General features: G+C 55.7%; 1 long non-coding RNA gene across 1 annotated transcript; it reads left to right on the top strand.

The window, feature by feature from the left end:
• The first annotated feature begins 1,947 nt into the window (after positions 1 to 1,947).
• LOC139176116 (uncharacterized) lies at positions 1,948 to 15,354 on the top strand. Its single transcript, XR_011560610.1, has 3 exons — positions 1,948 to 2,187; positions 2,668 to 2,848; positions 10,203 to 15,354. It is a non-coding gene; the product is annotated as an uncharacterized lncRNA (long non-coding RNA).
• The last annotated feature ends 4,650 nt before the right edge of the window (positions 15,355 to 20,004 follow it).

The raw sequence follows: 20,004 nt of genomic DNA, 5'->3' as shown, positions 1-20,004 counted from the left end.
GGACATAATGAAACATGAAAAATTAACAATAAAATACTTACAAGATTTTATCGTAAAAAATGAAACTACCAAATCATATCTGAACACATTTAAAATACATGTGCTCTAAATCTACATCTCCACTGCCGCCCTGCAAATGAGAACAGCCCTGTGGACCCAGTGGCGGGGAGGGTGGGACGAACTGAGAGAGTAGCGTACAAATGCATGCATCACCACGTGTAAAACAGATTGCAGGTGGGCATTTGCTGTGTGATGCAGGGAGCTCAACCCCACGCTCTGTGACAACCTAGAGAGGTGGGATGGGGTGGGAGGTGGGAGGGAGGTTCATGAGGGAGGGGACATGTGTATACCTGTGGCTGGTTCATGCTGCTGTCCAGCAGAAACCAGCACAATATTGTAAAGCAAATATCCTCCAATAAAAAGGAAAAAAAAAGTGCTACACCCATATGATGGAATATTATTTGGCAATAAAAAGAAAAAGATGTGTGTGGATTCATGGTTACGGTTTTATTTGGGTATATCTTACAGAAACTGGTGATACTTCCCTTCTCAAAGTCTGTTATTGAGGATTTAGGATCTAATGGTGGAGGTAAGTTCTTTACAATATGAAAAAAATCCACTGAAGTCTCTAGATTTCCCTGGAAGTGAGATGAGGGATGCTGCTACTTCTTGCGAATGTGTAGAATATATGCTACGGATGATGTGTATTTGGGCTGCACTGAAATGTTCCTTCGTACGCCCAGTCCTCACAATTTACCAAATCAGTTGAGCCAGGTTTGTGCCAAATGCGGACATTCTGTCTCCGTCGCATTCTCCACCATCAAACAGGAAAAACTTTTCACCATTTTCAAGAAACGTCAAGAATCATGTCACCATTCATTTTGGGGAGCAGGAAGCACTTGGCTCTTCTCTTGCCTCCCACTTCTAACACCGTGTGATGAATTTGGTAAAACAGCGTGAGAACGCGCCTTGTACCTAAGATTAGCTGAAGAATCAATCATTCCTGCTCTTGAAGACTGCGGTGAATCCCTCGCCGCTGCGTTCACATCTGCATGGCTTGGGAAGCTTTTGCTTGTGTCCGATGGGAGGGGTGGCCGTGTCCGGGTGATTTGCTGACTGACCTGGGCTCGCTCTCGAGTACGATGGGTGTAGGATGCAGCCTGGCTGTGCAGCGCTGAAACCACACTGTTTGCCTTTCAGGACAAAACTCCTTCTGGCTGAGCAGCTGTGGGGGGAGGACTGCAGGCGGCCTCTCTGGCAGGGCCTCTGGTCCTGTGCTGCGTGCTGCCTCCCAGGGGTCGGGCACCCTCACAGGCTCAGGGCAGTGCCCACAGGGAGCGTGGCCAGCGCCAGAGGCACGGACCGCCGCCCATGCCCAGCTGCCGGGCTTCCCGGGCGACTCCTGTGGTGGCGGAGCGATTTCTCTGCAGCCTACATTCTGCCCCCTCAGGAAACTGACGGTGGATCCATCAGGGTCTTGGCTGGCTTGGCAAAGAGAGAGGAAGGAAAGAGGGGCCCAAAGCCAACTGCCCAGGGCCCCTCTGGGGGCCTGGGGGCCTGGGGTGCCCTCTGACCTGAGCCTGGCCCCCAGCTTCACAGTCAGCAGGTGCCCTGCGGCTGCAGGGAGCTCACTCTGCCCGTTTCCCGTTGCACACATTGCTTTTAAGATTCCTGAGCTGAGGGCGGTCTTCTCTGCCAGGGTGTTGTGTTGGCCTTGGGGTCACATCGTTCCACGTTGGACACAGTGGTCCTCGAGTGACCCTGTGCTCACGGGGACAAATGTAACTGGTGTGAGGAATAAGTGAAACAAGTATAAGAAAAGACTTGGAAAATCCACTAATTTTTTTTCCTTCCGAATATAAGAAACACTGAAAAGAAGAGGTCTTTGTGCGAGGCAGTTCTCCCCCTTGTCATTTCTCTGGCTTGTCTGAGTGTGGGAGTGGAATGGATCTGTACAAAGCAGAGGACGAATTGGCTTCTTTAACCAGAACCAGAGGCAGCGCACCTGGCCGGGCGCCCGAAGCATCACCAGGCTCCTGTGAAAGGCCTGCCCCTCCGGATTTCCAGCAAGTTCATCGCCGTGACGTGGAGACTGCACTGGCCACTGGCCCTGCTTGCTGTCCACCCAGCTCGGTGCTGGGTCGGCAGGACCGCCTTGTGTACTGGAGAGTAGCTCAGGACGGCTCTGTAAGTCCCTGTGCACCTACTGTCTAGCATGGCGGGGGCAGCAGGCGCACACGGCCAGAGGGACCAGGGGTGGGCGCGGGGCCAGCGAGGCCACCGGGGCAGGGCCAGGAGGACAGAGAGTGACGGGGATGCCAGGGCCAGTCCGAGCGGGAGAGGAGGAGACGTGCTGGGGCTGAGGGCCCCAGGAGGGGCCGCCCAGTGTGTGTGGGAGGCAGCGGGGGGCGGGAGGGTCGAGGTGGTGGCCCCAGGCTGTGCCCCCCTTTCCCGAGCAGCCCGTCCTGCCAGCCCCACTCCTCGGGCACATGCCCCTCTCTGCCCTGCGCTGGCGCAGCAGCCCAGCCTCCCGCTCTGCTCCGCAGCGGCCCTTCCCTCCCCCAGCACCCAGAGGTTGTAGAATCAGCCTCTCATCTCAGGGCCGTCCTGAACCGCAGCGAAGAGAACCGCACACATGCAGACTGGGTGCCTTGGCTTCACACGCAGGCCAGCCGTCCAGACGAACGAGGCGCATCGCGTTCTCTTCCCAACTGGACACAGAGGAGGGGAGGGAAGTGTTTGTGGCAGAGAGAAGTGCTCCGAGGCTCCCTGACCTGCAAAGCTCCCGAAGAGCGAAGAGTGCAAGCTGTCTGCTAGGTGCTGCCAGGAGGTTGGGTCTGCATTTCGAGTGAGTCATCTGAAATTCAGGACTTCCCTGTAAATGTTTTATAATTCATTTCATTAAATAGCTTTTTCCTTGCATTAAAGGCATTTACATCACATGCAGTGGGAGCAGCAGAGAGCATGTAGGATACAGGGACGTGCTCTGTGGGGTTCGAGTGACCTTTCAAGAGACAGTGCAGCAAGGACAGGAGGTGGCGGGAAGGCCGGCCCTGACCCCATGGCCCGAGGCGAGGGGTGCAGACCCCTGGGGAGAGTGCGGGCTCCCCAGAGCGGGCAGGCTGGGCTCCAGGCGGGGTATGTCGTGTGAAGTACCCGGGGTTTGCCTGCAGCCCGCAGCTGGGACAGAGGAGCACGTCGATGGAGCACTGACCAAGAAAAGAGGGCCAACAGCTGGAGGCCACAGCCCAGGACCCTGCCCCGCTCCTTGAGCCTGCAGTCACCCCACAGCGCACACCCACGAGCCCTGAGGGCACCTGGGGTCACTGCAGACAAACCTGCCCAAGGGGACAGGCCGGACTGCAGGGGCCTGGGGGCTGGTCATCCAGCTCCCGGGTGGTGTCCTTCCCACCCTCCCAAACCCTGTCAGCACAGAGAACGGGTGAGTCAGGGGTGCCAGGGACCCAAGGGAGCCCCTGTGCAGGGGAGCAGAAGAAAACGCCCACAGACGCCACGCCGGGGCGTCACGGGGCCTGGAACCTGCAGAGCTGGGAGAAACGACGTTATCCCTCATCTGCGGATAAGGAAACAGGCTCACAGAGTCTGGGTGCAGATCAAGGCAAGTCTGCAACTGGACACAAGACAGGACCCTACTCACCCCTCCTGTGACCCAGGGGCGGACAGCACCTGCAACATCACAGGCTTCTCGGTCATTGTCTGTGAGGGAGCAAGTGAAGTGAGCCAAGGGCTTAGAGAGCGCTGAGGATGGGGACACTGCCCCTGAGAGCTCTTTGCAGGACTGGCAGTGGCAAGGCGCGGAGCAGCCCCTGCCAGCCCTGAGCTTGCTGAGGTCCGTCTCGTTTGTTTTCTCAGCTGCGTGACAGACTACGTTTAGCAGCCCTGTTCTGTGCAGCAAGCTTTAGACAGAAATAAACAGGATGGACACGGAGAGGACACAGTATTTAACTGTGGACCACAGAGCCTGTTACGGGTCGCTGATAGACTGGACCACAAAATAAGGATTGGAACTCAGTGCAGAGACGATGGGCTGGACCTCAGAGCTGATATTCCCAAGGCTGAGCACAGAGTCACAGCACAGGGAATGGCCCCTGGGTCTCAGGACTCACGCTCCCTCCTGGGGCTGCAGAGATGCTGATGTTTGAGCTCTGTTGTCAAGAAACAAGCAGGCTTTCTCGGCCAGAGGCAGCAGGGTAAAGCTCTCGGGAGGGGACAGTGGGCGGGGTGACCCAGAAGGCCCAGGACATGCGTCTGGGGATGGGGAGCTGGCCGTGCCCCTGTTTGTGACGTAAATGTGCCTTGAACGTGCCCAGGTGCCAGGCGACGGCTCCATGAGGAGCTGCCACTGACAGAGGAAGCGTCTCGTTTGCAGAGAGTGGGGTGTGCGTGTGCCGATGGCTGTGGAAGGAAGGGGCAGAGTAACAGGGCGATTTGAGGAGGTAACAGCAGGGACGGCACTGATGTCTCGCAGAGCTGGGTGTCCAGGAGGGCGTGTCTGGGTTCCCCAGGCGGTTCCTGTTCCAGCCCCCAAAGCCCTGAGTCCTGGGATGGCCCGGATGGGTGGGCAGCTAGCAGAGAAGGCTTCTCGGAGGAGGTGGCCGCCACCCCTAAATGTCATGGGGGCCATGGACCAGCTCCCCAAGACTCGGGGCAGTTTGAAGAGGCCGCGCTGTGAGCAGGAAGGCTGCAGGAGTGCCCTCCACGCCGCCCCATGAAGTCTCGCCCCCGTCCATGCCCCAGCCCCACCCTGGGCATCAGGACAGCAGCGGGCAGCTGGGGGCCTCTGGGATGTGGTGGGGCTGGGGCTGTGCCTGGCCCCCTCCCTGGAGCAGCAGCCCCTCCACCTGCCCCTCTGGAGGGCCCCCTCACGCCTCCCTACTCCCCTCCAGCCCCAGCTCCTGATGCCCTGGGCACTGCCCTCTGTTTTCCCCACGGGCGACAGGGTCCCGTGGACGGCACTCCTGGCAGGCCAATGCTCTCCCCACTTATGGGCCACACAGCTGCCCCACCTCCCCCAGCGCTGTCCATACTGGGTTGCCGGGCTCCGTAAGGATAGGCCTGAAGCCTGACAGGACCTGGGACCCGTTCTCATCACCACCGAAACCCAGAAGCCTTCATGTCCCTCCTGGTCCCGTAGGTCCCAGGTCCCGAAGCCCCTGAGCCGCCCAGAGGTGCCCTCCCTCGGGACGGAATGGAAGAACAGGCTGACTGCCAGGAGCCCAAGCACTGCCTAAGCTTGGGGCTCCAGAGAAGCTTCTAGAAAACAGTTCCAGCCCTGGAAGCTCTCAAGATAGACTCAAGCTGCCAGAATTCAGCCACTGGAGTGGACTGTCCATCCCAGCAAGAGCTGTGGAGAGGGCCAGGGGTGGGGTCAGGGGTCGGGGCCAGGGGACCCCCAGGTCGATGTGTCAGTTCTGAGCATTCCCAGCCCGTATGGGCTCTCTGCTGCCCCAGGACTGAGCAGGCTGTGTCCCCTTGTTAACTGGAGATGGTGGCTAAGCAGCTGCCCGCTTCCTGCGTCCTGGACTTCAGAGAGGCTCAGCACCTTCAGAGAGGCCCCAGCACCTTCAGAGAGGCCTCAGGACCTTTAGAGAGGCCCCAGCACCTTCAGAGAAGCCTCAGCACCTTCAGAGAGGCCCCAGCACCTTCAGAGAGGCCTCAGGACCTTTAGAGAGGCCCCAGCACCTTCAGAGAGGCCCCAGCACCTTCAGAGAAGCCTCAGGACTTTTAGAGAGGCCCCAGGACCTTTAGAGAGGTCCCAGGACCTTCTGAGAGGCCCCAGCACCTTCAGAGAGGCCTCAGGACCTTTAGAGAGGCCCCAGCACCTTCAGAGAAGCCTCAGGACCTTTAGAGAGGACCCAGCACCTTCAGAGAGGCCCCAGGACATTTACAGAGGCCCCAGGACCTTCAGAGAGGCCCCAGCACCTTCAGAGAGGCTCCAGGACCTTCAGAGAGGCTCCACGCCTTTAGAGAGGCCCCAGCACCTTCAGAGAAGCCCCAGGACCTTTAGAGAGGCCCTAGTACCTTCAGAGAGGCTCCAGTACCTTCAGAGAGGCCCGAGTGCCTTTAGAGAAGCCCCAGGACCTTCAGAGAGGCCCCAGCACCTTCAGAGAGGCCCCAGCACTTTCAGAGAGGCCCCAGGACCTTCAGAGAGGCCCCAGCGCCTTTAGAGAGGCTCCACACCTGTGATGCTCGCTAGAGACTCGGATGTGGACAGCGTGTCACGATTCCCGACAGGCGCTGCCCAGGGTAGGGTTTGAGGGTCCCACACGGGGGCAAGTGGGGGACAGGCCCTGGGTCCCCATGTCTGGCCTGCACACGGCACAGAAGCACACGTGACAGGAGCTGAGCTGGGAGATGGGTCAGAACACGCGTGGTGTGGGCCGTGTTCCTTGTCCTTCTCTACTCGAAGCCAGCAGCTCTGCCAGGCACAACAGGTTTCCATGGAAACCACTTGGTCAGCTGGGCCGTCTCAGTGCTGCTGCCATGGAAGCATGTTGTCCTCTGGGTGATGGGCCACATTACGAGTGGGGGAGACTGTGGGCTTCCAGCTCACGTCCGCTCCCGCGGCCCACCCCCTCCTGGAGGCTGTCTCTGAGCTACTTACCGCTGCATCACCAGGCCTGGTGTTGGGCGCTTTACAGAGAGGAGGAAAGATGCTGTAAGCTGTCAAGTGCCTGGTGCGAACAGGCCAGCAAGAAGGAGCCGGTGGTCATTGTGGAATCAGAGGCTGGGGGTGGGGGGAGAGCCGCCAGGGAGGGGCCCGTAACCACCGCCTACTGCCCACCACCCGCCAACCAGGGCACGGAGGAGGCCCGGGCCCCCAGAGCCCCATGCAGACCTGCCTTTGGCGTGGTCCCCCCGTCTCCTGGCCCTGCTCCCCATCCACGCCCCCCAACACCACACACACTGCACACACCACACACATTGCACACAGCACACACATGTACACACACATTGCACACAGCACACACATGTACACACACATTGCACACAGCACACACATGTACACACACCACACTTACCCGACCCACATCATACAGACACACATCACATCCAACATGCACACCACGTAGACACCCCCACATCTGCACACACATCGCAGACACAGAGCCCACAGTTTCAGACAGGACAGGACACGCTGACCATCCCTGTGAACCAGCTTCACAGGAAGCGCCCTGGGGGTGGTGATGAGTGGAACACAGTCCTTACCGGCCACACAGGGCACATACCCAAGCAGCCTCACGTAGCTTTCATGTAATTTCGAGAAGAGCTTATTTGTTAATCGAGTTTCCAAAGAACCGCAACCAGCAACCAAACAGCTGTCTCCTGAGCACCGGCAGGCATCCTCCCAACCCCGCCCTCTTTTAAGCCTGGGGGGCTGTGGGCCCCTTGCGCCTTCCCAGTCGGACCGTTTAAGGGCACAGGGGAGCAGGGTCCAGCCAGCTAAGTGTTGGTGTCAGCCAGGAAATGTCAAAAATATGAGAGGAAAAACTGGAGAGTGAAAAATGGAATGTGAGGGCTGAGATGATGGAAGGATGGGAACTGCCTCCAGGGAGAGGAGCAGGTCTCCTTCATCGACGTCAGTCTCAGATGTGTACTAGTGTGTGTGCACTAATGCGTGTGCGCTAACGTGCAGGTGTGCACAGTGGGTGGGTGTGCACAGTGTGCGGTGTGCACCCGTGTGTGGGTATGCTCCAGTGGGTGGGTGTGCAGTGGGTGGGTGTGCACAGTGGGCAGGTGTGCACACTGGGCGGGTGTGCACCCATTGGTGGGTGTGCAGTGTGTGGGTGTGCACAGTGGGAGGGTGTGCAGTGTGTGAATGTGCACAGTGTGTGGGTGTGCACAGTGGGAGGGTGTGCAGTGTGTGGGTGTGCACAGTGGGAGGGTGTGCAGTGGGTGGGTGTGCACAGTGTGTGGGTGTGCTCCAGGGTGGGTGTGCAGTGGGCGGGTGTTCACCTGTTTGTGGGTGTGCGCACTGGGCGGGTGTGCACACTGGGCAGGTGTGCACCATTGGCGGGTGTGCACAGTGTGTGGGTGTGCAGTGGGCGGGTGTTCACCTGTTTGTGGGTGTGCACACTGGGCGGGTGTGCACACTGGGCGGGTGTGCACAGTGTGTGGGGTGCACCCATGAGCAGACGTGCACCCATGGGCTCTGCGAGCATGTGCCCTCAGCCTGCCCCCAGGCCCTGGCATCCCCCTCCCAAGCCCCTGCCCCCGACTGGTCCCTCCCTGCCCCCCGGGCCTTCACCCCCGTCACTGACCTCAGCCCCAGCTCCGCAGGTCCCCTGTGACCCTCTCCTGTTGGGAGGGGTTGGCCCACAGTGTGAGCGTCTCCTAGACCCTGGATGTCACACGCCAGCTGGGGGGACCCCTGTGAGCGTGGATGCAGGAGGCCCTGGGCCTGGGCAAGGGGGTCCTCCACCCCATGGATCCTTGGGTGAGAGAGGAAGAAACGGGAGATAAGCTAAGAGTGACGAAAGCCCTTCCATTTAGGAAGAGACGTCAGCGTTCTCAGGCTCTTCAGATGCCCGTCACCCTTCTCAACCTGCCTCTGGGTTCCACCAGGCCCTGAGAACAGCGCCCTCAGCCCTGCCCTGACCCTGGGCCCTAGACCCAGACTCGTGCCAGGAGCCCCCCAGGTGGGGAGCGAGCAGCCTCGTGAAGCATCGTCCCCACACCCTTCCCTCCAAACCCTCAGCCACGTGATAGGGAAAGGCCTGGCCGTGCGCACGGGGGCCCGGAGCTTGGCAGGTCTCACTCTGGACTGGGCACAGGAGAGGAGGAATGGAGAGGCCGCAGGGGCAGGACAGGCGTGGAGAGCGTGGAGGGCACCTGCTCCTGACTCAGTTAGACCCCAAGGGACAGCAGGGGGAGAAGGGCCCGGACTCTCAGCTGTGAGGATGCCTCCTGTCCTGAGGATGGTGAGGAGGGCCGGGGACAGGCCCCGCTGGGGGTGAGATTACAGGGGCCGGGGCCCCGCACCCCTTCTGTAGACACCTCACTCCTGGACAGACTCAGAGCCTGGTCCACATGACACCCTGGCCAGAGGAGCCCTGTGTTCGCAGTCAGGCTCTGGCAGGCACAGCAGGATGAGGGCCATCAGGGAGAGAGGACAGGCCCCCGTGACGGGGAGGATGGGCCCCAGTGACGGGGAAGATGGGCCCCCAGTGATGGGGAGGACGGGCCCCCAGTGATGGGGAGGACGGGCCCCAGTGATGGGGGAGGATGGGCCCCCAGTGACGGGGGAGGACGGGCCCCAGTGATGGGGAGGACGGGCCCCCAGTGATGGGGAGGACGGGCCCCAGTGATGGGGAGGATGGGCCCCAGTGACAGTGAGGAGGACGGGCCCCCGTGACAGGGGAGGACGGGCCCCAGTGACAGGGGAGGATGGGCCCCCAGTGATGGGGAGGACGGGCCCCAGTGATGGGGGAGGATGGGCCCCCAGTGATGGGGAGGACGGGCCCCAGTGATGGGGAGGATGGGCCCCAGTGACAGTGAGGAGGACGGGCCCCCGTGACAGGGGAGGACGGGCCCCAGTGACGGGGGAGGATGGGCTCCCAGTGATGGGGAAGACGGGCCCCAGTGATGGGGGAGGATGGGCCCCAGTGATGGGGAAGACGGGCCCCATTGATGGGGGAGGATGGGCCCCCAGTGATGGGGAGGACGGGCCCCAGTGACGGGGGAGGATGGGCCCCAGTGATGGGGGAGGATGGGCCCCAGTGATGGGGAAGATGGGCCCCAGTGATGGGGGAGGATGGGCCCCAGTGATGGGGAGGACGGGCCCCAGTGACGGGGGAGGATGGGCCCCAGTGATGGGGGAGGATGGGCCCCCAGTGATGGGGGAGGATGGGCCCCTAGTGACAGGGAGGACGGGCCCCTAGTGACAGCAGGGAGGACAGGCCCCAGTGACGGGAGGACGGACCCCCAGTGACAGTGGGGAGGATGGGCCCCAGTGAGGGGGAGGACGGGCCCCAGTGACGGGGAGGATGGGCCCCAGTGACTGGACGGCCTGCACAGGAAGGACCTGGGGGCAGAACCCAGGGCAGCGATGCTGGTGAGGGTCAGCGGGACTGGGAGCGGACCCCACATGCCCTCAGGGGTCCAGCTTTCTTGTTCTCCTAGGGCAGACCTGCCCCATCCTCCCCGGACGCCACAGCAGAGTCCTCTCTCACCCTCCACAGCTCACAGCTCCATCAGAACCATCACGCCCTCGGGAAGACCGACTTGGAGAAGTGATCTTTCCAAGGTGGCAGGGGGACATGGAGCCACCCCTCCCTTCCAGGCATGGAGCAGCCGCTGAAGCGCCTCCAGGGTGGGGCACACACAGGGTCCTCTCCTCTCACCCCAGCTTGGTTCTCCAGGAGTGGGCATCTCCTCGGGGACGCTGGTGACGTCTGGAGGCAGTTTCGATCATCAGAGCCTGGGGGTCCGGGGCTCCTGCTCCCAGGACTCCTGGAGGCAGTGTGGGTGCTGCTGAGTGCTCAGAGGGGCCCACGCTCAGCACCAGAGGCCTCAGGGTGAGAAGCCCCCGGCACAGTGAAGCACGCCCTCCCAGCCGGCGTGTCTCCCCCAGGGCAGCCCCTTCAGGCTTTCTGCTCCCCAGGGGCTGGTCCATCCCTCCAGGAACCTTCCTGGGTCGGCGGCAGGCATGCGGGGACAAGGCTCACCCACAGATGCACGTCTGTGCTCACTCGCCCGCCACCCAGCCCAGAGGCAGCACCCACGACCATTCACTATCAACCAGTAGCCTTGGGGGTCCCCTGGTGGGCCACTCCACGCTTTCTACAACAGACAGGATGGTGGGGCACTTCCCATCATGGGTACAGCCCCCGACCTGCCCAGGGACCCTCCTTGTCTGGCCAGCAACCTCCTCACTCTTCCTTTCTGAGAAGACAAGACATCAATCACTCCCCAGAGCCTCCCTCGGAAAATGAGCGAAGGACGCCGGGCTGGGCTGAGTGACAGAGGACGGCGCGGTGCTGACGTGCGACAAAGCCTCGCCAGCACCGTGACGGCAGGTCGGTGCAGCCAGCAAACTGCCCGCAAGGGCAGACTGTCTCGGCGGGATCAACCACCCCCTGGAAAACAATTTCACACTAGAATAAACAGCAGAGTGAAGTAATAAATGCGTCGCATTGTCCGGTTCTCAACCTGGGCCTTGATATAGATTAAAAACAAGTCAGTTATTCTCATCAATGACAGAAGCTCACCGTGCTTAGCAAAATAAGATGGAGAGGTCTGGGTGGAGAGCGGCCGTCCTGGGATGACCCGTGTCTCCCGGGGAGGCCCCAGTCCCCTGGCCCGAGAGCAGAGGAAGCAGGGGGGCAGCGTTTCAGCTGCAAGGGCCTCATTGTAAAATACAGACGCAAAGCACAAGAATGCAGGTGACTTTCAGGAAGCACCCCGCCTCCCCAGGGATTCAGTCCTGCCCTGCGTCCCGAGAGGGCGCTCGCCTCCTACCGCAGAGGAAGACGCACCTGCCCCCAGGTCAGGGCCGGGCCGCTGTCTGTGTCTGCAGGACATGAAACCTCCCGGGAGGCCTTGGGAAGATGTCGCCTGAATCCTAGACGCGTTCTCGTGCCTGTCAACCCGTGACGCAGACGGAACTACTTCACTTCTGCTTGTGGGGCCGATGCACTCCGGGTCTCTGGATCACTCAGGGCCGGGAGGTTTTGTGACAGAGGGAATTGCTTTGCTCAGACAAGGCCATGGTGCTCGCGGAGGGGAACAGTGACCTTGATGATGGCTGAACGCCCTGCGCCCAGTGACCACGGCCTCAGCAGTCTGCTCCCCCAGCCCACCTGTGTGATGCTGGGGGAGCGTGACTGCCCTCCCGAGCTGCTGCTCAGCCCACCTGTGTGATGCTGGGGGAGCGTGACTGCCCTCCCGAGCTGCTGCTCTGTGCCAGGCCTTGCCCACGCCCCTGCTTCCAGAGATACCCCAGCCCCGCGAGCCCCAGGCCCTGCCCCTGCAGACGGCCAGCCGCCCCCCGGCCTGTCAGCTGCCCATTGGTCCCTTTAGAGGGTCCTCACATTCAAGCCTTGGACCTCTCATTCATGGCCCTCGACGATGAAAGACCAGGAGATCAGCTCTGGCTGGTCCTGGTGGGCCCCGGGCACGGCACCCCTGGCCCATCGGGGTTCTGGGGAGCGGCCCTCCCCCTCCCAATCTGCTGGCACCCTGACCACCTGTCTGTCCGTGGGCACTCCTGGAGACACCCCCGTCCCCTACGAACGGCCTCTCATTTGCAGCCTGCACAGATGGGGAGCCCCATCTCCTGGGCACAGCCCCTGCCCTAGCCCTCCCCATGGGGCTGGTGGTCCTGCCGCCTGGCCAGGCTGGCCCTCTGAGGCCGCCGCAGGGCCGGCCACAGCCCTGTGGTCCCAGGGCCCAGGGATAGGCGTTGACGGGGCCTCAGCCATGGCCTCTTGCTTTGGAGCGCGGCCGGACGGGGCAGGGTGGGGACCCTGCTGGGGCCCCGTGCCCCCTGGTGGCCCTATCGCTCCGCAGCAGTTGGTCAGAAATGTGCCTGTGTGTCCACGAGGTCACAAGTGCCATCAGGGGCGCCCCTTCTGGGGACGAAGGAGGCCATAGGCACCCACCTGACTGAGCCCCAAAGACCTGCTCTGACCCTCCTGTCCCAGAGGGACTGTCCCCGACCTGGGCCTGGCTGCTCCCACACAGCCCATCCCGGTCGCTCCCTAGCAGGGGCTGCCGGCTGGTGCACCCCTCCTGCAGGGCTGGGGGCGACTGGGGCCCCAACATCTTCAGGCACCATCAGCCTGCGATCTCCACTACGACAAGGGACCCCGATTCTTCAAAGCTATAGACATTTTTTTTGTAGTTGTTATTCTTCTTTTCCCCATTTTGGGAGCCAGGAATCTAAAGATTAGAACATTGAAAAATAACTCCAGATAAGGGAGAATTTAGAAACTCACCACAAGGAGATGCTCAGGCTCAGGAAAGGCCTGAGGGAGCCTCGCACTTTCAGTTCTGGGTGATTCTGGGCGAAGACGCAGCCTCCAACCTTCAAACAAGAAAGGAAGGAAGACCAAGGCGGGAGCTGACCTCCAGACTGACCACAGTGTAAGAGCCAAGGGCCCACTTTTCAGCAGCAACAGCAGATCATCAGGGAAGCGAAGAAACACGAAAGTCAGTCCCATGCAAGGGAACACAAGAAACAGAGAGAAAGCGCCCGAGGAGGCCCTCACTGCTGGAGCCGCCTGCGCGCTCTGTGTCCGTGGGCCTGGCCACTGTGCTGTGTCTTTCGGTTCTAGGGGCAAGTGAGTTGAGACGGTATTTACCTTTCTCTGTCTGACCTACTTCACTTATCCCTCAACTTATCCACGTTGTCACAAGTGGTCAGATCACATTCATTTTTTATGAGTGAATACTATTCTGTGTATATGTATTTGCCACACTCCTGAGTCCATTCAACCATCGATGGAAACTTGGGCCAGTTCCATAACACGATTACTGTAAATAACGCTTCAGTGAACATGAAGTGCCTGTCTTTTCAAATTACTGTTTTTGTTTTCTTCAGATATATTTACCCAGGAGTGGAATAGCAGGATCTCATGGTAGTTCTACTTTGAATTTTTAAAGGAACCTCCGTCCTGTTTTCCATAGTGACTGCACCAAGTTACGTTCCCATCGATAGTATCCGAGGGCTCCCTCCTCGCCAAGTCCTGCCCAACTTTGATTGTTTATATTCTTTTGGATGGTAGCTACTCTGACAGGTAGGGGGTGACATCTCATTGTGGTTTTGATGTGCAGTTCCCTGGTTATTAGTGATGCTGATCATCTTTTCATTGAGTTAGACAAGGCTGTGGTCCTAGTGTGATTAGAGTGACTAGTTTTCTGTGAGTATGGTTTCAGTGTGTCTGCCCTATGATGCCCTCTTGCAACACCTACCGTCTTACTTGGGTTTCTCTTACCTTGGACATGGGGTATCTCTTCACGGCTGCTCCTGCGCTTTACTTTGGACAAGGGGTGTCTCCTCACCGTCGCCCCTCTCGACCTTGAACGTGGAATAGCTCCTCTAGGCCCTCCTGCGCCCTCGCAGCCACCACTCCTTGGACGTGGGGTTGCTCCTCCGGCCACCGCCCCTGCCCTCGGGCGTGGGGTAGGTCCTCCTGGCCGCCACCCCTGGTTGACTCATTGGAAAAGACTGATGCTGGGAGGGATTGGGGGCAGAAGGAGAAGGGGACGACAGAGGATGAGGTGGCTGGATGGAATCACTGACTTGATGGACGTGAGTCTGAGTGAACGCTAGGAGTTGGTGATGGACAGGGAGGCCTGGGGTGCTGTGATTCATGGGGTCGCAAAGAGTCGGACACGACTGAGTGACTGAACTGAACTGAACTGATCATCTTTTCATGTGTGTTAGCTGTCTGTAAGTTTTCTTCAGAAAAATGTCTGTTTGGCTCTTCTGCCATTATTTAAAATTTTTCACTGTTGTTTTGATGTTGACCTATATGAATTCTTTAAATGTTTTGGATATTAATCCCTTATTGTATATATCATTTGCGAATATCTTCTACATTTTGATAGGCTCCCTTTTCAATTTATTGATGGTTTCCTTCGCTGTGCAGAAGCTTTTCGTTTAGCACCTGATGTCCTAGACAGTTAGAGTGGGGGCGAAGGTGAGAGACCGAATGAGGATGAAGGACAAGCCCAGGGTGCTCGAGCACGGATGCTGGCAGGATGACAGCCGAGACCAGAGAGCGATCTGGACTCTCTTCCTTGTGGTTCTCGAGGATGACACGTTCTGGGGGCAACTGCACAGTGGTACCTGCCTCCTCTCAGAGGTTACTGTTTGAGGGTCTTGGGTGGGTGACAAGGCCTCCAAGGCCTCCAAGGGGCAACAGAATGTGAGGACGAGGGGTGTCTTCCGTGAGGGAAGGGAGAGACCAGATGTCAGTGGACAAGAGCCAGGCACAGGGCATCTGCATGTCCAGTGGGGGAGCCTTAGAGGGTCAGCAGAGCCTCTGTGCGAATGCATGTGCACGCATGTGTGCATGTCTGCACACGTGCACGTGTGTGCACACGCATGTCTGCGTGTGTGCCCATGCCCGCACATTCATGCACGTGCGTGTATATGTGCATGCCTGCATGTCTGCGTCTGTGTGCATGTTTGCATGCATGCATGTGCGCACATGTGTACACGTATGTGGGTTAGAGGGAGGCAGATGTCTCACTCAAGAGGGGCACAGCAGCCCCTCCCTCTCCCCAGTCCCCAACCCCTGCCTTTCCTGCACAGTCTCACTTGTGTTTTGTGTTAATTGCACTTAATATGCAAGTTTCATGATAACTTCAGGAAATAAGCTCAATTAAATGTAGATATATTCAGCTTACTGTTGCATTTTACAAATATAATTTTTCCATTGATGTTTAATTGCCTTAAAATTCTTTCAAGGTTAAAAGGGAACTATCTCTTGAACATTAGTTATTAAATTATGTAATGCCAATTAACTTGCTGAATTGATTTGAGCTTTATGACACTTTTTATTGATTGTTTGAAAGCAAGCTTCTAATTATCAAAGGATTGGATATTTTCAACTCAAAAGTCCTCTGAGACTAACAGAAAGCTGGCCTGTCATTTTGAAGGTCTTGGTTCCTTATGACCAGTGACCTGAACCCCAGTGTGGGCTCAACCAAAGGAAGCATTTTCCTGGGTGGAGGGTTCCGGGAAGCCTTGAATCTGCAGCTGGTTTTCCACGGTGTTACCCAGCTGCTCTCCAGATCAACAGCGGCACCCAGAAGTAGCCATGTGATCTTCATAGGCAAAGAGCTGCTATTTCCTCCATTTGTCCTGCTTGGAGATAAAGCACCCCGCCCCCAGGGTCTACCCCTGGGTAAACACCAGGGGTCTGCGATGGGTCCCTATAACCAGGGATGTGTCCTTGCTGTTGAATGTCCAGTGCACTCAAGAGCAGGGATTCTACAAAAAGGCATGAAATAAACTTAATTATGTGTTGAAAGTGAAAGTCATTCAGTTGTATCTGACTTTTTGTGACCCCATGGACTATACAACCCCTGGAAATCTCCAGGCCAAAATACTAGAGTGGTAGCCTTACCTTTCTCCAGGGGATCTTCCCAACCCAGGAATCGAACTGGGGTCTCCTGCATTGCAGGTGGATTCTTTACAAACTGAGCTAAGAGGGAAGCCCCAATTATGTATTAGTCATAATCTTAATTAAAAGCCACCAAGGCTTAAGCAAAAGCTAGCAAATAGCATGTTTTGAAATTGTGAAAATTTTATTTTTAATTTGTTAAATTAAAATTTATATTTAAATTATGGAAGTTTATACTTTTATAGCAGCATCATTAAAATCATAGGGAAAATTCAATGAAATGTGTGTAAAGTCATGCTCTAAAAACTACAAGCACTGTTGAGTAATTAAGCACCGAATCGAGCTATGAAGTTAAAATAATATCAGTCAGCTTCTCGTAGTGATCGTGTTTTCCACGTTGAACAGATTCATGAGATAATTATTCTGTAAAGCCTTTGGCTTCCAGAACGTGGTTTAAAATCACAGCCGAATTAATTCAGCCTTTGGCTCCTCCTCCAGCCCTCTTTTATTGACTTTTCTCTCACTTCCCAAATATACAGATTGCATTTCTGGTTTTATTAAAACTGCCCTGCTGCAGAATACTTAATGGGATTCAAAAATGGGTCTCATTTATTATTGCATAATTAACACACCCAAAAGTTTCCTTTGCCACAAAACCCTGAGTGCTTTATTACTGTATTTTGCAAAACAGAGAAGGGAAAATGATTGCTGGAGACTCTCCAAGAAAAATGTGCTAGACTCCTACTGCTCATTTATGTGAGCTGATGTGGGATTTTGGCCCTTAGTACAGATGGTCCCTGACTTACAATTTTTCTACTTTACAATGGTGCAAAACCGATACAGCTTTAGTAGAGTCTGTACTTGGAATTTTGAATTTTGGCCTTTTCCTGGGTTGGTGATATGAGGCTGAATCCTCCCCTGGAGTGCTGGGCAGTGGCTGCAGCTCCCAGTTGGTCACGAGATCATGAGGGTGAACAACCAATACACTTAAACCATCCTTAAACTCTAAGGGATTATTACTTTCATCATCATCACTGTAACCATCAGCACCACCGCCATCACGACCACGATGTCCGCCATCGCCTCCATCACCTCCGCCACCGCCACGTCACCGTCGTCCTCAGGGGATAAGGCGGCCCTCTGCGCCCCTCTGTCCCGCTGCCTCCATGCTCTCTTCACAGTCGTCAACTCAAATGTCAAAGCTGCCTCTTGTCCTGATACCTTTAACTTCTTTTCCGTGCTTATTTCTTCTATCCGTCAGCCAGGCTATCACAATCTCAACTCATATAAACAGCAGACTAATTGCATTGTTTTTAACATTTTGAGAAAAACCCTCAAATGCTGCACCTTTGTTGCCCTGACAGTCTCTCATCATTTTTAATTTTTATTAAGTTTATCTACTTATCAAAAAACATTAAAAATGAATAGACATGTGACACTTTGGAACATATTACATAGATTTAGAAATAGGTGCAGATGTAGATATGCAGATATAAAAAGGGAGAGTCATTCTGTACAATTCAACAATTAATACATGAAAAACCCATTGAAAAATGCAAATAGGCATTTCATGAAAAGACATTTGAATACCAACAAGCATATGAAATCATGCTCAACATCATTATTTATCAGGGTGATGCAATTAAAAACCACAGTGAGATACCATCTTCAACCCACTAGAATCACCAAAATGAAAAACTTCTGATGATTCTCATACCAAACACTGTCAAAGGCATGAATTAACTCAGGCATAGCTGAGCGAGTATAAAATGAAACACTCACTTTGGCAAACACTTTGATAGTTTTCTTAAAATAATGTCAAATACACATCTGACCAAACAATTCCACTGCTAGTTCTTTAGCAAAGGAAGTTAGGAATATGTGTTCACAAAATCAATTGTACAAGAATTTGTACAATTGTTTTTTTACAGCAGCTAGAAACTGAAAACAACCCAAATATCCATCAACTGAAGAATGAATACCAAATTATGGAATATTCCAGATGCAGTGCTGCTTAGAAATCGAATGCAACCCATCCATAAATGGAACAAACATTATTCTGAGTGGAGTAGGCCAGACGCAAAGCACGTGTTCTGTATGATCTCACTGACATGAATTTGAAGGACAATCGAATAAGTGAGTTAGTGAAAGTCGCTCAGTCCATGGAATTCTTTAGGCCAGAATACTGGAGTGGGTAGCCATTCCCTTCTCCGGGGGACCTTCCCAACCCAGGAATTGAACTCAGGTCTCCCGTATTGCCGGCAGATTCTTTACCAGCTGAGCCACAATGGAAGCCCAAGAATACCGGAGTGGGTAGCCATTCCCTTCTCCAGCAGATCTTCCCGACCCAGAATCGAACCAGGGTCTCCTGCATGCAGGTGGATTCTTTACCAACTGAGTTATCGGGGAAGCTCCACCGAGTATGGGCTTTGGCTTTGGTATAAAACTCAGCAGATTGGTTTCTTGGTGTAAGCAGGAAGTGTTATCTTAAACAGCCCAAGCAAGCTTTCTGGGGTGATGGAAAAGTCCATGTCATGCTTTTGCAGTAGTTTTATGGGCATGTGAAATCTCCCAAATTTATCTAACTAGCAGTTAAGATAAGTTACGAGCTTAATAAATAAACAGCATGTGTTCATGGGGAACATGATCTAACACCGGCCCTAAGTCTTTTCTGAGCAAGATGAACTGGCAAGCTGGATGACCACCAGCCACACGGGTTTATTTTACGGTTCAGCCTGAGATATTGTCTGCTGACAGCCGTGGGCATGGTCTATCACCCCTTCCCCCCGGCCAGTCACAATCGGCAGTCATCTCACAAAATAATGAGTCTGCCAGGACAGAGAATCCCAGAAGATCTCGAAGGAATCCACTTCTTGAATTTCATTTCTAACTTTTCCTTCCCCTTGAAGTGTTTCAGACCCCAGTAGCCCTCCTCACAAGACAGTGACGCGAAGTCACAGCAGGAGAAAAACATCAGCAGAAGCACCGTGACCAGCTGCCATCGGCCGAGGAGGGACGCTCAAGGGTGAGAACAGAGGGAGAAGGGGACCAAGGGGTGCCCGGGGCGGGCGGGGCACAGAGGGCAGCTGGAGAGAGGGTGGAGGAAACACACACAGGAGCCAAGGAGAGCCTCAGACCGGGATGGAAATTGGTAGTTTTGAACTAGGTTTCTGTCCCAGGCAGCATCATGACTTTGTAATAAAAGAGACGCCCAGGTATCCCCAGTAGAAACACATTGGACAGAGAAGGCCCAGACTGCTTTATGTTTTGTTTTTGGCCGAGAGGCATATGGCATCTTAGCTCCCAGACCAGGGATCAAGCCCGCACTCCTGCACTGGAAGGGAAGTCTTAGCCTCTGGGCCACCAGGGAAGTCCCTCAGTTGATTTCATTTTGTTTATTGGGATAGAGCTGCCTCAGAGCCTTGTTTTACAATAAGCAACTCCTTCCAGGATGAACACCTTTCTCTGAGACCTGTAATCAAAGCTTTTCTTTGAGGTGTGCTCTTTGTATTTAATGATCCCGGAATCTGTGACCAATTCTTCCTCTCAGAACTTTGTGGTGACATCAGGGATCCTCTGTCTCCTGCTGCTTCTGTAGATTTTCATTTCTTGTACATATATGTATGAGGAACGGGGAAACTCCTTTTGCCCATTTTAGTTTTCATTTGATTTGTGGGTAATATGTTTTCTAGAGGACTAATTTATCCAAAACATTCTCATTACTGACTCTTCAAACCCTGAACGGTGTGCAACAGGGGCAGCAGGGCTGCCGCGTGAGCCTCCCGACCGCGTTCTGGGGCCAAGAGACAGAAGGTGAGCAGGGGCGGCTGCACGTCTGTGGGCCGACTGGGGATCTTCAGCCGCGTCCTCACCCTGCCCTGGGCCAGCGCTCCGGGACGGCCCAGGA

The sequence above is a fragment of the Bos indicus genome, chromosome 15 (genome assembly GCF_029378745.1).
Source record: "Bos indicus isolate NIAB-ARS_2022 breed Sahiwal x Tharparkar chromosome 15, NIAB-ARS_B.indTharparkar_mat_pri_1.0, whole genome shotgun sequence".
NCBI classification, from domain to species: Eukaryota; Metazoa; Chordata; class Mammalia; order Artiodactyla; family Bovidae; genus Bos; species Bos indicus.
Note: the sequence above shows the minus strand (reverse complement) of the source record. Positions and strands in the feature narration are given on the sequence as shown.